Genomic DNA, 21,693 nt, shown 5'->3' with positions numbered 1-21,693 from the left:
CTTGCTTCCAGACAAAAGCCATCACTAGCACAAGTCTTTCTTCTCAGGTGTTATGTGTTCCTGACTGGTGCTAACCTCCTTCAAGGGTGCATCTCTCACCCACTCACCCCACCAACTCCTGGCTGCCCCTGGAGCCCAGTAGGAGTGGCGGAAGTTTCCCCAGCAGTCCCACGACACAGAGAGTTATTGTTCCACCCACCCCACAGTCTCTCAGGCTACTGTCCCTGAGTAAGCAGCAGCTCCATCTTGGGGGGAAAGAGTCACATGAGAACTGTGGGAACCAGCCACAGACATCTACAACCATCTTCAACTGGCCAAGTCTGCCCCAGATAACTGAGAGAGGCTTGTTCTGCTTCTGCCACGGCTGTTCTGGTGCTAAGGACTACCAGGGACAGGGGATGGTATTGAATAAGTCCAAGCATATCTGTATACATGAAATATGCTTCAAGATAGAAGAACAATTTTAATGCCACAGTGTCTTAATTAGGAGCTACAAACAGGGTGAACTAGTGAAGTCTGAATCAACTCTAGGACTTGTCAGTTTAAGATTTTTAAGCACCTCTAGCAGAAAGACAGTAATGCTTATTTCAGAAAGCATTACACGTGGCATGTTGTAATCCCCCATGAGACTTGGCAAAAGCTTGTCACTTTTGCTATTAAATTTCAGGTATAATATATTCATTATGCAAAGGGTCTAGGCATGGCACTGAGTGCACCAGACTGGGTTGTACCCCTATAATTAAAGTGCACTATTTATTTCAGTATGTGAAACAGAACAAGAGTGTGCAGCTTGCCTTCTGCTTAATTTTGTGGAGCAAAGGGAGGGAAAGCATTTGGAACCACAAGGATGGCAATGTTTTTAATTTTGAAAAGCTCATCCTGGGTTTCCCAAAATGGGGGGAGTGTATAGATAATCAGTTTCTTATTAAATCATGGACTTATTTACCTTCAGTTCTGCCTTTGAGAAATCATAAAACTTTAAGGTTTATATGCAGAAACACAATTTTCATAAAGCAATTTTAATTGAAGCAAATTACATCCTTAGTCTACATTTATCACCATAATATTTGACAATGAAATAATTACCTTTATGTGGAGGTTCTAAGTAATGTTATTGACTTAATTATGTCAAAGCATCCTTGTGAGTAGTATTTTAGAAAATAAAGTAAATCACTTTTCAAAAAGCCATGTTTTAATGATAGCAGAAAATGAGCTTTGAATGCAACATCTGAGGCTTCAGAAGCTGTAATTTGTATTAATACTAATAGCTCTTATGCAGGTAGAAAGGAACTAACAGAACATTAAATATTCATATGTTTTACTACACTTTTGAGAGAAAAGAAGATTTTGCTCTAGTGTTTGTTACATGCTTTGCTTCTGGATCTTACACTATTCAGTGTACTTGTTTGTTTGTCTTTTATTTTTGTTTCACTGTATTTTCTTTGTATGGACAAGGTAATATTTCAAAATAAACATTCTATGGCTGAATTCTTAGCAGTTATAAAGCATGTCAGCATGCACATTTTTATCCTTGTATAATCTACTAAAGTGAAAGGGAAAAATGTTTTGATTTAATATAAGTAAAAGGTAATCAAAATGGTTTTGATTGTTTGGTTATTTTTTATTTCTAAGGATCTCTTTGGACACTTTTACTCAAGGAGGACAGTAGACTCATTGGAAGCCTCCTGTAGCTGATATACAGTACCTGAAAACTTTCTCTTGACAAGACCTTTGTAGGTCCTCACAGTGGTATATGGAGTACAGTCTTAAAACACAACTACAGATAAAGGTAAGGAGAGCAGAATTTTACTGACAGTATGTGGCTAACAATCTACTAGAGAAATATGTTGAATGGAAAACAAAATAAGGTGATTCAGTTTGTTCTTCATCTTGAAAAACAAAACTGTCAAATAAAATAGCCACACTAGTGAGTTTTGGGGGAAAAGGACCTCACTTGAAGGCCTACTTGCTTTCTGCTGACACTAAATTGCTCTACAGCAAAATCCAGAGACAAAAGAAACAGATAAAAGACATAATCTAATACTCATGTTACTCCGCTTCGGTGGAAGAGGAAGACTTTGACTTCTCCAGCAGATTTCCTATGGTTTTTTTTGTAGGGTTTATTCCTCTTTAATTTTTATTTTAATCCAGTTATTGCTTTATGTAAAATGCATTAATATTCTGAACAATACGATACTAACATCTAAAACCATTTTTTCTCTTATTATGACATTATGAACACAGTGCCTACAAGTTCAAGAATCCTCTCAACATTTAAAAACTGTGAAGGTTAATATCCTGATGCTTTCATAATGAAATGAATATATCAGTGAAATAGAGAACAGAATTTTAAGATAATTTTTTTATATTATGAATGATAGTTTACCTACCACTGGAACAACTATGCAAGTAGCGACCAAATTAAAACCCAGAAAGCTCTCACTCTGTTGTTAACATAGAGGAACTAATATTGAATCTTCAAGGAATTGTAGCAACAAAATTTTCTTTTTGTTTTAAAAATAGAAAGAAAAAAAACAGAAGACGATATTCTCATTCTTCCCCTGCTGTCAAGTAGTTCAACATTGAATCTGCTGACAAGCAGCTGACTTTAAAGATTAAATTGCATGTGTGTAAGGCATGGGTGTAAAGTCATAATTTATGAGAATTTTCTTGGTGTTAGTTTTATATTCTGAGAAATATGATATGTTATGAGAAATGGAATAAAATTTTACCTAAATGTTCCACAATTGGTCTAGAAATTCACTATTGAATTAACTAATAAAAAATCAGTTGAAATCTGATCCAATCCAGTCTTTATTTTGGCCCACTAGATTTTCAGTCCTATTTTCTGTCCCAGTCTCCCTAAAGAAGGGGAGTGAATGAGTGGCTGGGTTGGTGTTTGGCTGTTAGCCAGGGCTAGTCTACCAAAACAATACAAATATTCTACTGACATAATTGTACAAGACAGGCTTTAACTTCTGCAGAATCAGTCACCACTGAGATAAACACTGTTTAACCAAAAGATGGAATAATTCCTCTCAGAATTAGTAAGAATAATACAAGATTTTAGGTTTTGCCTTATGATGACTCTGACTTTGATATATAGCCCAAGTTCTGGAAACAGCGGAATTGAAAATACTTGCAGTGAATTATCGCCAATGACTGGCTTATTTCCAAAGAATGCATTACCACTGAAGTGATTTACCAATGTCTTTCACTATACATTACAACTGTCTATCATTCACTTTTAAACTTGTAGCTGAAGATGTCACTGCCTCCTTCATATAAGTACAAACACACTCACAAACACATGTTATTTTAGCCTCCTTCTCTTGTTGCTTGACTGTAATGTTTATGTTTCTGCAGTACCATATGAGATCCCTGCACAGGGGTTAAAAATGTAAGAAATAACTAGGGTTCTTTCACACAGTTTTGGGTATCCCAAAGGGTCTAGAATGATTATCGTATTCTTTGCATACACAGTAGAATTTTTCTCTGGTATTTCTTTTAGTTTAGAGAAAGTAAGTGTAAGTTCTCCTGTCTTATGTTACTGGGTTGTCAATAATATGACAGTTCTAATTTACCAGTTAGATAGATTTTGAATTCCATACCACAACTACAACAAACACTCCTCACTAACTACACTCTCCAAATGCAAGAAAGGAGACTTAGTTCTTAGATAGTGTTTTTTTTTCAGATGAAGTCACAAAAACTGTAGTGAAGACCTGTATCTCCACCTCACATGAAGCTGTCCTCATATTTCCAAAAAAACTCCAAAAAGAGACACATGCAAGAGACAGGAATTCTTAGGATGTTGAATATTTTATATCTCTGTATCTGGAGGTGAAGTAAACCAATTCCCACTTCAGATTTGCTGTTCAAGACATGTTATTCAAATACCTGGCTAAATCTTTAGGTTTCACTCTGTTATAGGAAGGAATGGGAGTGGTGATTTCCTTTGAATTTACTCTTCAATTTTTTTTTTCAAAAATAAAGATTAAATCTGCAGTATTAAAATTTTGGGACCATGAGAATGATTTTAGTTCACACTCTACACATACCAAAAAGGAACAGGTTGAAATGTCAGTCAGATAAATATTGACTTTTGCTACAATTATATTGATGACTTCAGTTAATATGAAAGCAGTTAAAATTCAGAAACATTTTATACATATTGATTCTCCATTTCTATGGTATAAAAAAAAGATTAAAATAGTTAAATTCTATGTTTTTCCTTGAATAAAAAATCTGCCAAACTGGGTGAAAGAGAAAATTATACATTTAACTGCTTATAAGTAAACCATAATTTGTGATGAAATTTGAAAGTTTCTCACATAGTAGCATGTAGAATTTGAACAAGTTACTAGGGCTGCAAACACTGCTATTCATTAAGTCCTACTGCTGAGTTCACAGAGTTATTCAAATATCCAATTGTACTGTTTTCAAAATTGATAATTCACACTGGGTTTTCTTAGTGGAAAAAAAATTTTAAATGTTAAACACCACCAGAAAAAACACACACAAATAGTTAAATAACAGGAAACTGATAAAAAATACCTCAGATATAAATATTTACCTGTAAATGTTAAAACATTTACACATCTGTCACAGTGTTTTAAAAGAGATAAAAAGGTCTGGTTATATAGTGTGTCAGCTATATTCAAGAACAACTCTGTGAGAGGAGTGATGAGAAAAAGGCATCTGAGGATAGTAAAGAACTGTATTTGAAGTTAAAACTGTCAAGTCTAAGTATTTATAAATTCATATTTAGGCATCAGATATGATGAACCACATCTTTATACTGCTCATCAACCAGAAGCTTCCATGCAGATAATTAAAAGAAAAGGCCAAACTTTAAAAAAAAATTACCATACAAAGCAAATCTTTTTGAGACCTCACAGGAATTTGTAGTGAGAGACAGTTTATTTATCTTTAAAGTAGGTACTCTTCTATTTTGCCTTTCACTAAACAGTACTGAGTTGAGCTAGAGATAAGCTAGACATAACATTACATATTATGATGATTTAGAAGATAAGTCTCATCTTTGTGTGCTCAGAGAACTGCCTGAATCAATGGCATACAAAGCCCTGCTTTCTCTAGGGCACAAGGGATAGACATAAACAGTCCAGCCCAGCCTCTGTAAGAGAGGTAAAGAGAGCAATCAGGTGTGTCAAAGAAGCATGATTCATAATGATGACCAGGATTCAAAACATGGGTAGCCTGGAGAGTGTGGCACTGCTGTGAGATTCATTACACTACTGCCTAAATAATAAGTTCAGATACAATGTCATGTTCCTATAAATATGCTGCATTTAATTGGGAAATTAGCTTTGTCAGCATTAATAAGAAATCTTCATAAGAAGCCATAACATTTTAATATGATTTTAAGATCTGATAGCTAAATTAATTAACTTAGATTTGAAAAAAAAATAATTCAAATCTCTGTAATGTGTATCCGAAGACAATTTGAATATAAAAATATCATATTTGCAATATCAATCAGATTAAAATACTTTTTGGGAAGGAAACTGAGTGTTGTTGGTTAGAAACCTTACTTCCCAGTTTAATGCTCCCACTGAGATTCTCCCTCCTCCTCCTCCCCCTCCCTCTTCCCCCTGGAGTGGGCTAGAGAGCAGAAGTGGAGGTAGAAAAGGTAAAGATCTGGGGTTGAGATAAAAAAATGTACTGGAAACAGCAACAAGATAAGAAAACAAAGAGTATCAGCAACAATATTAAGAATGAAAGTGTACCAAGGGGAGAGCGTGATTCACATGCAAGATTCTCTCCACAGTGCCCAACCTGACCACAGCCACGTCACCCCCACTGTCCCCCAGCTTGGAGCTGGCATTACCCAACCACTCCCTCCAGCTGGAACCAGCATTCCCCAGATGCTCCATCAGGCTCAGAACTGGCCTTACCCCACCTCTCCCTCTGCCACATTTATTTGACCATATGGAAACCCTTTTCCTCAGAAGGGACTCCCTTCCCCCTGGCAATGATGTGAGATGACAAAGAATAACCTCTTGGTCCTAGCCATTTTAATGAGAAAAATATCGTTTTTGTGATTATGGTTGTGTAAGAACTTCTGCAGCTGGATACCCACCCAGAATTTTGCTATTTTCCCTCCTCAACAGGACCAGGTGAGAAAATTGGAAGAAAAAACTAATGGGTCAAAATAAACATAGGCAGACTACTTATCATTTACCATAAAGGACAAAACAAACTCAGCTTGGGAAAAAATTATGGAATTTATCTTCAAGTAAAGTAGATTCAGGTAATGGGAAGCAAAGACAAATTATTTTAAAAAACCCACTTCTCCTCTAACCCGGTTTCTTCAGACTAAACTTCACTATTTCTCTCCTAACTTTTCTACCAAGCTTCCCAGAGTGGTCAGGGTGGAATGGGCAATTAAGTGATAGGAGTCCATATCAGCTCCTCTCTGCCTCTCCTGCCTCACAATTTTCTCCTTCAGCATGGGTTGTTCCACAGACTGAAGTCCACTCTAGACCTATTAGGAACTGTGTGTCCCTGGCATTGGGCTGCTCCAACCTCTTCTTACAACAGCAATCCCTGAAGCATCCCTGCAACCAAAACTTTGACATGTACAGCAAATATAGTGACAAAGCGGAGTGGGGAGAACCCACTCCAATGCCTAAATAAGGACCACTTGTGTTCTTTCTGAGTTTTTAAGAGGAAAATCAAAATGTCATTGTCATTCTGATACCAGAAGGAATAGTTTTCACCAAGTTTCCCTAAGAACACATACATATACAAACATGCTGTCCAAAATAGTCCTAATTTATTGAAAGATAAACTACGTTCTTTTTGGCAGTGTAGCAGTTTACATGAAAAGAAAAGACAACACATCTATTCACCTTCAAAAAAGCATTCTTCATTTATTTGCATCTGCTCCACAGGTCTTCACTACATGAATTTCATCCTCTGTATGGGAATTGACAAATAAGCAGATATAAATTTTAGAACGTCTGACTTTTCTTACCTGTCAATCTTAGAATGTCATCAAAGACTCTACAATGGAAGTACACATCTCACTCCTTTCACTGCAAAAGTTTTATGACTTTTTCAGATTTAAATATCTAAGTTTGATGCCTAAAGGAAGACAGTTTCTGTGTTTTTTTCCTTGAATAAATTCTACAATAGCAAAGCAAAACAACTCAGTTTTTATGAAGTGTTATCATAAGAGAGTTTTAGTTATCCAAAAGCACCCACTTGTGCCTTTTCCAGTCTCTCTGTTACTGTGAAGTGATATGCTGAAGTCGTATAATACTTTGGGAGAGAACAGACTTCAGCCCTTAAGTCACAAAAGAAACAAAAAAAGAGACCTATCTTAATCTCAGCGATGGTTCTAGTCCCTAGATGAGAGCTTCACTGAAAAAGCATTTGTAATCATTTTCTCTTTTCATAACAAAACCAGATACTTGGTAGTTCTATGTGACTCATAATTTAAATACATCAAAGGGCAAGAATGACATTTTCCTACTGAGCTGAGGTTTTACACTGTGACTCCAACAAGGAGCTTGGTGGAAGAATGAGATAAAAGAATTTGCTTTTCCTTCACAGTGTCTAGCTACTTCAGCATGTAACTTCTATAATCAAATCAATGCAGGGGGTAAGGTTAAAAAGTGAGGTTAATGTAGGGGAATACTAATGTAACTCTTTGCCAAATTATGAGGAACTTGCTTTCTTTGAATGAAAAACTACTTATACATGAAAGTAAAACACCTCTGTTGTGGAATCTAAAGAACACCAAGCTGAGTGATGCAGTTGACGCACTAGAGGGAGGAAATACCTTCCAGAGGAACTTTCACAGGCTTGAAGAGTGCATCCAGGTGGACCTCATGAAACTGACAAGGCCACAATGTGTAAAGTCTTATACCGGGGTCAGCAGGGCAACTCCCAGCACCATGAAGATGAATATTTTGAAAAAAAGCCCTGTGGACAGGGACTTGATGATACTGATGGTTGAAAAACTATAGGCCAGTACTGTATGCTCGCAGCCCAGAAAGTCAATCATACCCAGGTCTGCATCAACAGGATAATGGCCAGCAGATGGAGGAGGATGATTCCTTCCCTATACTCTGCTCTCGTGAGTGCCCCTCCAGGAGTGCTGTGTCCAGCTCTGGAATACCAATTACAAGGAAGACATGGACATGTTAGAGCACGTGCAGAGGATAGCAGTGGAAATCATCAGAGGGATAGAGCACCTATGCTATCAAGACAGGCTAAGAGAACTGGGGTTGTTCATCTTGTAAAACAAAAGTCTCAGTCTTCTGAGTCTTAAAGAGCTTTTATTAGAAAGATGGAGAGGAATTTTTTACCAGGGCCTGGAGTGGCAGGACAAGGAGTAATAGATTTATTCTGAAAGGAGAGAGATTTAAATAGGATATGAAGAATTATTTTTGTTACAAATCCAGTGAGACATTAGAACAGGTTGCCAAGAGAACCTGTGGGTGCCAAATCTTTCCAAGTGTTCAAAGCACGTTAAAAAGGTTTTGAGTACCCTAATCTAGAGGAAGGTATCCCTGCCCATGTAATGTGATTTGGACTGGATGATCCTTAAAGATTTATTCCAACTTGATTCATGCTATGGTTCTAGAATTCTAATGTGTTCCCTAATCTGATCCTTTGTTACCAAGGATAGGTCTTCCTTCCTCCAGACTTTTCTCTCTGGTGTCCAGGGCCTGGGATTCCTGAAAAGAAAAAAAAAAAAACTAACTTATTATGCCTTGGAATAAGGAGGATACAAGAGATTTTAAAACAAAAGTGACATCAGAAAAGTAACAAAAGACAGAGGAAGGACAGCTATAAATAAAACTAAATGTGCTAAAAGAAAAAGGAGGAGGTAAGACAAATTTCAATTATTTGAACTAGTCAAACACCTTGACAAACTGTTTTGAACCTGTTTTGCAATCTTTAAAAGATATACAGTTTTATTTTTCTGTAAGATTTACTTTCCCTTGTCCACAGCTAGATATTTGTACGTGATGATTTTCAGAGCTGAAAAACATTCCAGGTTTTATGTAATCAGATTTGACAATTGGAGTTGTACAGATCAGGCATGTATTTATCTAATACTACAAGGAATAACTTCGCATTTTGGGCAAGTGAGAATCACAGAACCACAGAATCATTTATATTGAAAAAGACGTCTGAGATTGTCCAACCCTTGACTGGACACCACCTTGTCAACTGGACCATGGCTATGAGTACCACAGTCTTTTCCTAAACTCTTCCAGGGATGGTGACTCCATCAGTTCCCTGGGCAGTCCATTCCCATGTTTAACAACCCCTTCCATGAAGGAATCCCTCCTGATGTCCAGCCTGAATCTCTGCTGGCACAGCCTGACATTATGTCTTCTTGTTCTGTCACTGGTTGCAGGGTGATCCCCTTCTTGCTGCGATCTGAGGAGAAAGGTAAGGTCACCCCTGAGCCTCCTCTTATTGAACCTAAACAACCCCAGCTCCCTCAGCTGCTCATCTTTGGACTTATGCTCTAGAGCCTTCACCAGGCTTTCCTTCTTGCCCTGGACAAATGAGTTATTACAGGTTTCTTTTGGCACCTAGATCACCAAGACCAGTGCTGTTATGATGTGGAAGCTGCAGATATTTCACTGTTCTGAGATAATACTTAAATATGCACTAGAAGTACCTTCAGGATGTGAAAAAATATTAGGAATGAATAAAGGTTTGTTAACTCAAACATTATTTGCAAGACTTGAACCAAACATTTACCTTACAACTCTGGCTGACATAATTTAGGCTGTGGGTATCAGTATTTGAAGTATATACTAAATTTCAAAATCTTTAGAGAACACACAGAGTTTGAACAAATTTATTACTGAAAACCAAGCAAAAAGACTGCAGTAAGCTGAAAAAAAAAGAAAAGAAAAAAGAAGAGTGTTTAAAGATACACTTTGTCTCAAGTGACTACAGCTATAATAGGATAGAGATGTTAACCTTTGCCTTGCATTTTCCACATCTATTCTTCAGTTTGATTAAAGCATGAAAATAGAACATTGCAGATTAATAATAGAGTTTAATTTCATTTTGGTTTTATATATGGACAAATAGACATGAATATATAATAAGTACATATATATATTTAACTAAGAATGGAAATGAAAATGAAGAGAAAGAAAAAAAGAATTGAAGATAAAAAAGGGGGAAAAATGTAGGCTAAGAGGTTAAACCCCTGTTCTCATTTGCTTCTTTTTTGTATAATGAAGAGGTGACACATTAGGCAGTATCAGGTAAATAGGAACATCTGCTGATCATTCTCACATGTTTGGTTCTTTCACTTCTCTAGCCCTGGTCTCCCAATCTTGCATTCACTCAGATCTGAACCCAAAACATTTTACCAGAAGACAGAAGAAAATAATAGCCATGCATAAAATTTAAGAAATTCAGAGGATCAACTTAATTTGTTGGAGTTTGCAAGGTTTTTCCTTTCTTTCTGTGAAGACATTGTACTCCATAAACCTGAGGTAATTCTGATTTTAATAGCATGAAATGAAGACACTGAATAGTTATGGAAAGACAAGTAAATCAGCAACTTTCAGTGACCTTGTTTTTCAATGCTTGTACACATCTCAGCTGAGGAAAAAGCAATCATTTCCCTACTGGGCCTGAAAAGGGAACATGCTGTGAAGTTTCACAAGAAAAAAGTGAACAGTACTTAATATGAGAGTGGTCAAATGCTGGAACATGTTGCCCAGAGAAATTGTGGAATATTTGTCTGTAGAAATAGTCAGAAACTTACTGCACACAGCTCAAAGCAATCTGATTTAACTGCTCTGCACAGAAGATGCATTTAGGACCTAAATGACCTCTGGAAGTTACTTCTAAACTTCATGATTCTGTGATTCTGTGAACAACTTGTGGCAGGATAAAGATGACCTAAAGTTATCCAAGCATTCTCTGGATAGTTCTGGTGTTACATGTACTGCATTAAACATCTTCAAAACTTGCAACCCAGCCCTAATTTTGGCCCATTTTAATGCTTGTTGCTTTTTTGTTTAGTTTTGTTTTTGTTGTTGTTGCTCTTTTGCTTTGTTTTGTTTTGTTATTGTCATGTCAAAGATTCTGAGTCATATGAGAAGCTACTGAAAAATAAAGGTATATTGCCTATAACATATTCTTTGAAAGACATACCCCTGTGGAGTTCAGCTATTAAAATTAGCTGAACCTGAACCATTAATATCTCAGGAACATCTGGGGGTTTGACGATTTTTAGTTTTTCTTAGAGTAATGGAAAACACGTCTTGTCTTGTTTTGAACTGATCGCTTTTAGTTGTCAGATCACAAAGATAGGATCTGCCATCTTCTGAAATGTTTATGCTGCTTCTAAATATTACTACTTCTGCTGAAATCTAAAATATTTTATTATTAAAATCATAATAGATAACTAGAATGAAATTCTACACAGGTCAAATTACTGTATACCTCAGATTTTGGCTGCATGATTCTTATAAACCTAGCTTTCATGAAAAAAATAATCTTTTATAACTGTCAAGTTTTTTTAGAAACCAAGCTAATTGCAATTTCTCTCCTTGCAGAAAAACATTGAGAACTGATTCTCAAAGGCAGTAAGGGCAGCTGAATGCCATCTTTATAGGAAATGTTAATGGGAAATAGGTCATGAAGTAGTACAAGCAAAGACTGGATAAACAGAAAAATATTAAAATATATGACACTGATCATACCTTGTAAATTATTATCTTCAGAGTGTAAAAATTTAATGTGTATGCAAAATGGATTAGAAAATATGAATAAAAAAGCATTTTTTACAGATTAATGAAGATTTTTTTTGCATTTCTGTTTGAATTCTAATGAGATTTAGGTGTTGGGTTCAGCTCAGTAGTAACTGCATTTATCTGTCTATTCTCAAATGTCTTTTTATATCTATACCTAAGTGTCTTTATATGAACCAGGCATCTGAATTTAGATTATAGTCAACGTAAATCTAACCAGGACAGTCAGTGATGTCTAGAGAACAGTTCAGTTAATCCCAGGTTGCACACCAGGGGCTTGATTCTGTTGCCTACACATGAGAATCTAATACTGTTTGAGATGCTGATGAATATTCTGCTCACCTGCTGCCAGTGCAGGTCTTCTGTAGCTCTTGTGTGATTTCATTTCACTTTGAAGGTCTCAGAGACCTAACCAGTGTTAGATGAATCTGGTTTAATACAGTTGTCTGCTGTTAGGCTTATATATCAAATACTTCACTTTATCATATTAGGTCTGTTTTTACAGCAAGATAACATGTAACAAGATCTTGAAGATATTGATGTATGCAAATATATAATAAATTTATACTGTGATGATGATCTCTCTAGAGACATAAGAGAAGGGAGCCTTTTGATTTATAAAATCCTACTGCTGTTCTAAAATATTTTTAAAACCTGGGAGCTTTTTGAATTAATTTTTTGTTTTAAAAAATTGCTCCATACTTTTTCATACCTTTTACATTGTATCAATCATTTTTTAGATATAATTGCACTTTCTCAGAAATCACATGAATGTACACACATCAGAAAGTGCATAATGCTTCCAAAAATTATTTTGGGAAGTCTGTTATAGCACCTTGATTCTTATTTCCTGATGAGAAATGTATTTGTCATTTTGGAATTAAAAGAACTATTATCTATTTTTTTATATGAATCTGTATTTAGGAATTGAAGCATATGTATAATGTTTTGTTTATAATTTTATCTTAAACTTTGCTTAAACTTTACTTTAATTGACTAGGAAAAAAATAATAATTGATTAATTTTAGGCAGATATAAATAATTTGTGTCTACAGCTTTTTACCTAGCAGCACAAGTCAGGAAAAACCCTGAAAACAATTCAAGCAATTGTGCCATCTGCCAGGGCTGTGAAGCTAAGGAGAAGCTGGTAGAGTATTATCTTTATGCACACTGGTCTACTAGGATTTCTGTAGTGTGATGGGTTGACCCCAGCTGGAAGCCAGGTGTCCACCAAAGTCACTCTGTCAGTCTCCTCCTCTACAGGACAGGGGCAAGGAATTGTAATGAAAACCTAATGGGTCAAGATAAAGACAGGGACTGACCACTCACCAGTTAATGTCATGGGCAAAATGTGCTCAACTTGGGGAAATTAGGTTAATTCATTATCAATAAAATCAAAGTAGGATATAAGAAATAAACTCAAATCTCATAACACCTTCTCCACCCCTGTCCTTTCTTCTCAGTCTCCACTTTTCTGCCGAGTCCCCTACCTCTTTCCCCACAGCATTACAAGGACAGGGAATGGGGCTTGCAGTCGCTTCACAACATGTCCCTGCTACTTCTTCCTCACACACTTGTGCCTCAATGCTCACTGTGTCACTCTGCTCCTCTGTGGGTTTTCAGAGAACAGAATGGAACTGCAGGAGATCTTGCACTGCCTGCAGATCATGCCTTTACCTCCTCTGAAGTCTCTGTTGAACTACTGCTGGTTTGGTCAAGGGATTGAGTGCATCCATCACAGGCACCTAAGACATCTGAGGCATCCACACTGAACTGGAAGATATGTCCAAGGATGTCACTAAAATTAAACAAAATGCCTGGGCTAAGGCACTGGAATCACATTTTTTGAGATGCCTCTCTTACACCAGAAGCATTTGTCTTTTACTAAGACCTCTATTTTTCTGCTTGTAAATATTCAGATTTTATTTTTACCACCTATGCTTTCACTAGCTTCTATTCATGCCAGAACAATAGCTGCATTTAAAATGCACCCAGAATAACCCCAAGGACCTCAAGAACTAAGCCTTCAATAGCAATGGTATTGAGCAGAAAGTGGTAAAGAGCAGAAGAAAGAGGCGATATGAATTTTGTGTGAATCCTGAAGAGTTGTCACAGAAAACAGATAACTACAGACTAGTAGTACATTATGCATACTAGGAGAAAAATCAGATTCTGGACATGGATATATTCTCCCTAAATTCTGACTGTCTATCACAATGCATGTTGTTCAACCAGAACTTTTCTCAAGCATTTCTACATTATATTTGATTATCATCGGCTGTGGGTATAGAGGATTTGTGTTGTTGTTTTTTCCTTTGCCAAAAAAAGTCCCTGGAATTATCTTACCATAATTTTCATACTATTACCAACACTTTATTTTCACACTGCCACAGAATAGATAGCTTTTACTATCTTATTCACACACCCCTTATTTTTTCTCTAATAAATCTCATTTATTTTGAGGTCAAGTTACTTCTTCTAGACAGCCATATCTCTCTCCCTTCTACTTTCTTGTATTAGGCTGCAGTTTTCCCTAGGTAATCTGAGAGACTCTGCTGGTGACAACTATTTTTCCCTACTCAGGCCTGTTACAGTTTATGAGTGGGATTCACTTTATCAAATTAAGACAGCTGAGAATTAGATTAATTGTTTTAGCTACAGATTAATGTGCAAGTTCATGCTGACCTAGAGGCAAACTGAAAATCTCTTTTTTAAGAATTCAAAAAAAGAGTTCTTTCCACCCTGTACAGATAGTAGAATCTGTTATTCCCAGGCCTGCAACTGGCTCCATAACAAATCAGTTGGTTGATTTTTTTCAGATTCATATTTCCAGATGTTTGACCAGGTATTTAAAGTCATGCAGGCCTATAGTCAATGTATACATTTCACATCTGTATATGTCTTTCAGTACATGACCTATTAATTGTTCATGCAATACATTCATATAGCAGTGACTTCTCTTATTGCAGGAATCAGAGTTGTTAATCCTTTAAAAATACAAAAATCTATTTAAAGTAATATTTGTTTTGTTAATCTTTGGTTTTTCTCCTGTAATACATTGTAAACACTAGGCTTCCACACATGCCATGGAATTACTAGGTATTCTTCAGTTTCAAGCAAAACATATTTATTGTATCCATTTGTTCCTTTACCAACCCTTTACCTTACATAGTCTGTAACCTTTGATGAATTTATAGGCAGCAACCTTATCCCCTTTTTGCCTTTGTGTCACCAGATAACCAAGCTCAGTGCTTCCAATCTCTTCTCATATAATAGACTTCCAATTTTCTGCATTATCACAGAAGCTCTCTCCACCTGTCAGTTTAAATTCATCTCCTTTCAATATGAATGACCAGAGCACATATTTCAGAGACTATCTCCTCAGAATTTTGTATAATGGAACTAATATTGTCCTAACTCAGCTGACAAATCCTAGGACACCATTTGCATTATTCACAGCTGTGACATATTGGTACCTCATAGGACTGAATATGATACAGCTCCTTCAATGAGCCTGAATTTCTGCCCTTTTGTCAGTGATTTTTCTTACTAGTTTCCAGTTACAAACCACAAAATTTTGTACTGTCAAAAGTTATATGTCTACCTCTGTGGTACCAAAATTCACCCAATTTTTCTCCTGTGAGTATGAACAATTAAAAAAAAATCATTAAAGTTGTGAAGCTACCAGTCTGTCAGCTAGAACTGATTCATCAGTTACTCACCACTCAGTGAAATGTACACATCTGTACAAGTAACTTTCTGCAACACAAAGAAGAATATCTTAGAAATTGGCATTGAAAGTCAAAGTAATGGATTTTATTTTATAGAACAGAAGAGCAAACACTGTTAGAAGAAATTGTTTCCTGCTTTATTGCTATTTTCTTCAATCACTCTATTCTGATTGCTTGTACTTATTTAAGCAGCACTTGTGTGGAATGACCCTTCATTTTCTCTAGGATTACAATGATTTTTACATTTTCAACATTGGTAAAAGTTCTTGAGGTATTCCTGATTCATACATAATATCTTTAAATTCACTTAAGAGTATTACTGACCTAACCCTTGAGAAACATAATTTCATTTATCTTTCATAATATATTTAATATCAATAATATCTGCTGTCTTCTCCCCTTTGACTAGAACCTTGCAGTTTCTGCAGTTCTAGTAATTTTTATCTTTTATCTTTTTATCTAAATAATTTTGCAGTTCTAGTAATTTTTATCTTTTCTAATTTGACCTGTATTTTACACATGGTGCTATATCAAGTGCTTTGTTGAAGTCCAGGCAGATGCATGCTTTGCATTTCATTCCTCTGATAAATTTAAGAACATACACCCTAAATGAAATACCTGTGATATTCATATATATAAATATATATGTCATCAAGTGATCATAAAATCCCTAAATTTTCTCTGAAATCCTTTTCATATTTTTCAATTTCTCTTATATTCTAATTTGTCCTACACTTTGTATATTGGGATGATCATATCCATATGCCTGCAGTAGTACAGACAATTTTTTCTTCACTATAAATATTACATTAAATATTTATCGCTCCCATAGCAGGAGCTAATATTTTTTGTTGGTTTGAATTAGGATGCCTTAAAATTACCCCTTTGAAAATTTTCTAAGTACATAAATGTTCCCCTTACATTTTTTTCCCAAAACAACTTCTTTTAGTAGACATACTGTTGAAAAAATAATGTTGATTGGCAGTAATTAGGTTTTTATCCTTTAACTTATTTCAAATAGATCCTGAACTTTACTAGTTTTTCCAGGACAGCTGTAGAAAGACATCAAAAGACAGCTAGGGTATTACCGTTTCCAAGTAATTTTGGGTGCTCAGAAAAAGTAAACACTCATTATGGCTTCCAATTTCACAATTAGCTCTGAGTAAAGGACACTATAAACGTTTCACAGAAGAGGAAGATTCTGAATATACCAGATACTTTTCTCCAGCTTTAAAATTCCTGAAAGCTAACCTATCACTTTTCATTAAGATATTGCCTATAAAGTTCCGGGACACATTAAAGATACATTAAAATAAAGATGTAAAAAAAATCACTGTATTCTTTTGAAACCTAGAAACGTTTGCGTTCTTCAAGACTATTTGTTCAAAGAGTACTGTGGTAATTTTTTCATAGTCCTTTATTAGGACAAGATAGTTGTATATCTACAGTTGAACTGCTTTAAATTAAGCAGCTGTTGAATAGACAAAGGAAAATATTTTTAGAAAATCTCTCTTTGTTCTGTGACTGAAATTAGAAGATACATTTTGAAAAGTGTTGACAAGCTTTGAGTGAAGGAACCTGGCTGGTTCTGATAGAAGTAGATTGACAAGTAAAGGTTGAAAGATTTTTATGAGAACTAAGAGAGATTCTCAGACTAAAATTAATGAATAGCTAAAATCTGTGCATCCAGTATGTCAGGCTCTTTCTATTAGGTGAAATATCTGTGCCTGAGTTTATGACTGTGCCTGTTCAAAACACACATAACTTATGCATACTCACATGCATGGACTGGCCATACCACCAGCCTCTGGAGGTAAGATAAATTGACTATAGTCATGCATGGGGTGTGACAGTGTGCCTCTCTCCCCCCAACTCTTGCTTAATCCATAACAACCAGTGTTTTGATAGCCATATCCTGCTTGCTGTGGACTTTGGGGAACAGATGGCAACATGGTACACAGGGGGTGTCTAGAGCATTGACTCAGATGTCTTGGTGGTTCACAAATAAGCCAATCATGCTACTTTGGCCTGCTGAGCTCTCTGGCATAGCAGGGGCCTCACACTAGGACTTCACTTCGAGTAGGGGAGCCTCTCAAGGTTACTCCTAGAGGCTGAGAATTTCCCTGCTACAACAGATCCTTGGAAAGTGATTATTAGCATGCTAAAATTTGAAATCTTAGCTAAGTGATATATAGGATTCATTGTGCCTATAGAATCCTTTAGCCGTAAACTGTTGACCAAGTCTCAGACTAATGTGCACCTTGACTCCTCTCTGAGAATGGGCAGGTGGGTTCTTTCTGAACCTCCTGCCTCAACAGAAGGTTGTCCCTCACATCTTTATGTGACCCTGTCCTCTATGCAGTAAATGGCCAAATGTACCTTCCCATCCAATCTTGTTAAACCACTGTTGCATTTATGATTGAATTTTTCTTAATTAACTCACTACTTTATTAAAGTATATTGCTGTTTCTCTCTTACTAGTGAAGCATGTCACTCCATTTGCAAAAGTTTATCAGAACCTTTATAAGTATGCTTTTCTATATGGTTATAAATGTTAAAACTACATTAGATTACTTAATATTTTGCACTCAACACTTTTAACTTATTCAGTGACAGAAGTGATCTGTACTGTAAGGTCCACTGACTGTTAAAGGAATGTTCACTCTGAAAAAACTTATGCTTCCAATATAGAAGTTGCAAAACTAAATAGAGCATGTTAGAGCAATAGCCTATTAAACGCTGCAGAGTCTGAGAAAATTACATTTGCAGGGAAAACTTTGCCTCACCACTTTGAATATTTATGGCAATCATTCATAAATCCATGTGCATATTAAATTTGACTATTGCTAGAAATATTTCAAAGATGTGTTAGTTTGAACTACAATGAGATGAGCACCAGTGATAGCCAAAAAGGTTTTTCTAGACTTCATTTTATAAGAAATGAAACAAACAAAAAAGTATTTCCAAATAGTTTGTTAAACAACATACACTACATACACATACACTGAAAACAGGAAAATCATACTAAATCTAAATAGATTCAGGTTAATTCATAACAGAATATGTGATGCTTTTTTTGTCAGGATTGTACGAAGAGGTGAATTTTTCTTATAAATAAACTTTATTCTTTCTCTATGAATAAAATTCTAATTATAGAAATGTTTTTACAAATACATCTCTTTATTATGTCATTTTTATAATAATTTCTTCAGTTGGATTTTATACTCTGAGTTACTTTAGGATGAAATTATTGTAGTACAGAGACATCATATTAGAGGAAGTATGATATACAATAACAATAAAATTTAGAAAATAAATCAGCTGATGTTAATCCTTTGGCAAGTCTTATGAGTAGTAGCACTTAAACTGCATTTCTGATGCCTTTGAGTAACCATAAATTCTTACATAAATCATATAACTTATGAAAATTTTGAAATCATGGAAATATAACTGCATTTACACACAGAGGCCAGTACAGCTGTTATCTATGCCCATGAATTACAGGCACTTCATTCTGAAAAACAGGCACTTAAAATATTCCCTTAAGAAGCAATTTTAATGGCATCCTATTCCAATCAGTCTGGAAATTGCTTTCTACCATTTTATTATATAAAAAATTATGCAGATTTGCTCATTTTTTGCCTCTTCATAAGTAATTGGAAAAGTCCTTTATCTTTAGACCTACACCTTACCATCTGTTACTTTATTTTACATAAAACCCATCATGTTAAGGTAATGAAATAATTTGGCTTTCTAGAAGCATGACTAAAGGCTTTCTGTTCTGTCTTAAATGGCAGAAGACAATTCTGCAAGAATAAAAAGAGGAAAAAAGGTCTCAAAAGAATAATTTGTCAGGAGCTGGGTTCCACTTGGTTCAGTAGTATTTCAACCTCCATATACCACTACTCTTATAAACTTATTAGTCTCCACTATTCAAGCCTTGGTTCTTCTAACATTAAGTCCCATTCTACTAGGTCAACAGTGTGACATGACCACCAGAAGGCTCAACTGTGTCCTGGGATGCATCACTGGCTGGTCAAGGGAGGTGATTTTCCTGATTCAGTCTGTGCTAGTGCAGCCTCACCTCAAGTCCTTGTGTGCAGTTTTAAGTGCCACAGTATAAGAAAGATATATAACTATTAGAGAGTGTCCAAAGGAGGGCCACAAAGACGGTGAAGGGCCTAACATATGAGAAGGGGGCTTTGGTCACTTAGTCTGTTCAGTCAGAAGAGGGGAGACCACTCTTCTCCAGGCTGAACAGAAGAAGTGACCAAAGCCCCTCTTTATTGTCTACAGTTTCTGCATGAGGGGAAGGTACTGATCTCTTCTCTCTTATAACCAGTGATAGGACCCAAGCTAAAGGCATGAAGCTGTGTCAGAGGAGGTTTAGGTTTGATATTCAGAAAAAGTTCATCAACCAGAGGGTAGCTGGGCACTGGAACAGGCTCTGCAGGGAAGTCATGGCACCGAGTCTGACAGAGTTAAAGAAACATTTGCAATATCCTGTCAGGCACATGGTGTGATTCTTGGGGCTGTCCTGTTGTCCTGGTTCTGGCCAGGACAGGGTTAATTTTTGCCAGTGGCCAGAAGGAGGCATGGCTAGGACATGGAGGTTATTCTATGCACCTCATACCCATGCCAGAGGCAGGGGGGAGGGAGAGAAGAGGTTCCTTTGGTTGAGTAAATGTGGCAGAGGGAGCACTGGTTCTAAGAAATCGCATGTGAATCTGGTACACTTTGTTATTTTTAGTGCTGCTATTACTATTAATTTTCTTATATCTTTGCTGTTTCCAGTAAACTGTTCTTTTCTCAGCCTGTGATCTTGCCTTTTGTGTCTCCAGTTTTCCTTCAGGGGAGGGATAGAGGGAAGCTAGTGAGTGGCACATGAGTTTCAACAGGAAAATTAGATTGGGGAATACCATTCCTAAACCATGACACCTGTGCAGGGCTAGAAATTGGACTTTGATGATCCTTGTGAATATATTTCTAAATCGGGATACTCTGTATTTTATTTTTTGATCATCTTTTGAGTTATCAGGTCTGCTGGCATGAAAACATTGAAGAGAGTTTAGGAAGAGTAACAGGGAGCTATTTAAACAGGGAATTGCTTAAAAAAGTGGGAACAAGAAAGATAAGACGAAGATATGGATAAGTCAGAGTGAATTTTCCCAGTGTCTTAATTGAAATCTACCTCTCTTGATATCTTGTTAATAACCTAAACCTGAACTGTGAGAAGGAATTAATCTGGAGAACCAAATACTTCAACATTAAGCCATAGTTCTGTGGGAACTGTGACAGATGGAAACATCGTCTGATAGTTAATGCTAAAATATATATAAAGACTCAGAAGACTCAAAAAAACATGTACTCCAAAATGAGGACTTTGGAAACCTGCTTTCACTCACTCACAAATATGAAAATGTAGAACTGCAAGATACCCAGATATGAAGAAAAATGACAACCAAAGTTCAACCATGTCAAAAATAAGTAGTACTGCTTTAGAATTGTTCTAAATATTCTTTTAGAGTACATCAGACTATGAATATAAAAGAATAAATAGTTACCATATCTGTCTGAACTACAGATATATTTGCTGAATGTGACTTAAGCATTTCAAAGAGCTTCAACTTTGCATTTTCAATTGTCTAAAATGTTCAATTGTTTAAACTATTCACTCATGAAAGAAAAACAAACAAACAAAAAACAAAAGCAAAAAACCACAGGAAAATAAGTTTTGCACAGTTACACAATTTGTGATTATTCTTTTTTAAATTAACTATGTTATTTGTTACATATGTAAATATCCATAAAAACATAATTCCCATTCAATATGAGAATGTTCCAACTGTCAAGAGGATGCATTATCTTTTTTATAAGTAACAGAGTCAAAATTTAGTTAGACTTGAATGAAGTAATAATCACAGTTTTACTTCCATAGTATGGAACCACCTACATACATGTTCTGCTTCTCTAAATCCACAATTCTTGAAAACATGACAAGACCAGAAATCAGTTGGACACAGGAATTTCTAAAGGAATTAAATCATTATATCTAAATTTTCTAAATACTCTGGAGTATGAAGGATCAAATCATTTAGGGTCAAAAAATTGTACTTAATCCTAGAAAGACACAGAATAATTATTTTTTCATTACAAATAGGAAGACTGAGATAATTGTTTTCACATCATCA

At 35.8% G+C, this 21,693-nt stretch overlaps 1 long non-coding RNA gene across 1 annotated transcript in view; it reads left to right on the top strand.

Moving 5' to 3' along the window:
• Positions 1–21,693, top strand: part of LOC143693337 (uncharacterized) — a 120,056-nt gene that overhangs the window by 46,505 nt on the left and 51,858 nt on the right. Inside the window, exon 2 of the long non-coding RNA XR_013180894.1 lies at positions 1,633–1,789. This is a non-coding gene — a long non-coding RNA (uncharacterized LOC143693337). The remainder of the gene's footprint in view (positions 1–1,632; positions 1,790–21,693) is intronic.

Source organism: Agelaius phoeniceus, chromosome 2 (genome assembly GCF_051311805.1).
Source record: "Agelaius phoeniceus isolate bAgePho1 chromosome 2, bAgePho1.hap1, whole genome shotgun sequence".
NCBI classification, from domain to species: domain Eukaryota; kingdom Metazoa; phylum Chordata; class Aves; order Passeriformes; family Icteridae; genus Agelaius; species Agelaius phoeniceus.
Note: the sequence above shows the minus strand (reverse complement) of the source record. Positions and strands in the feature narration are given on the sequence as shown.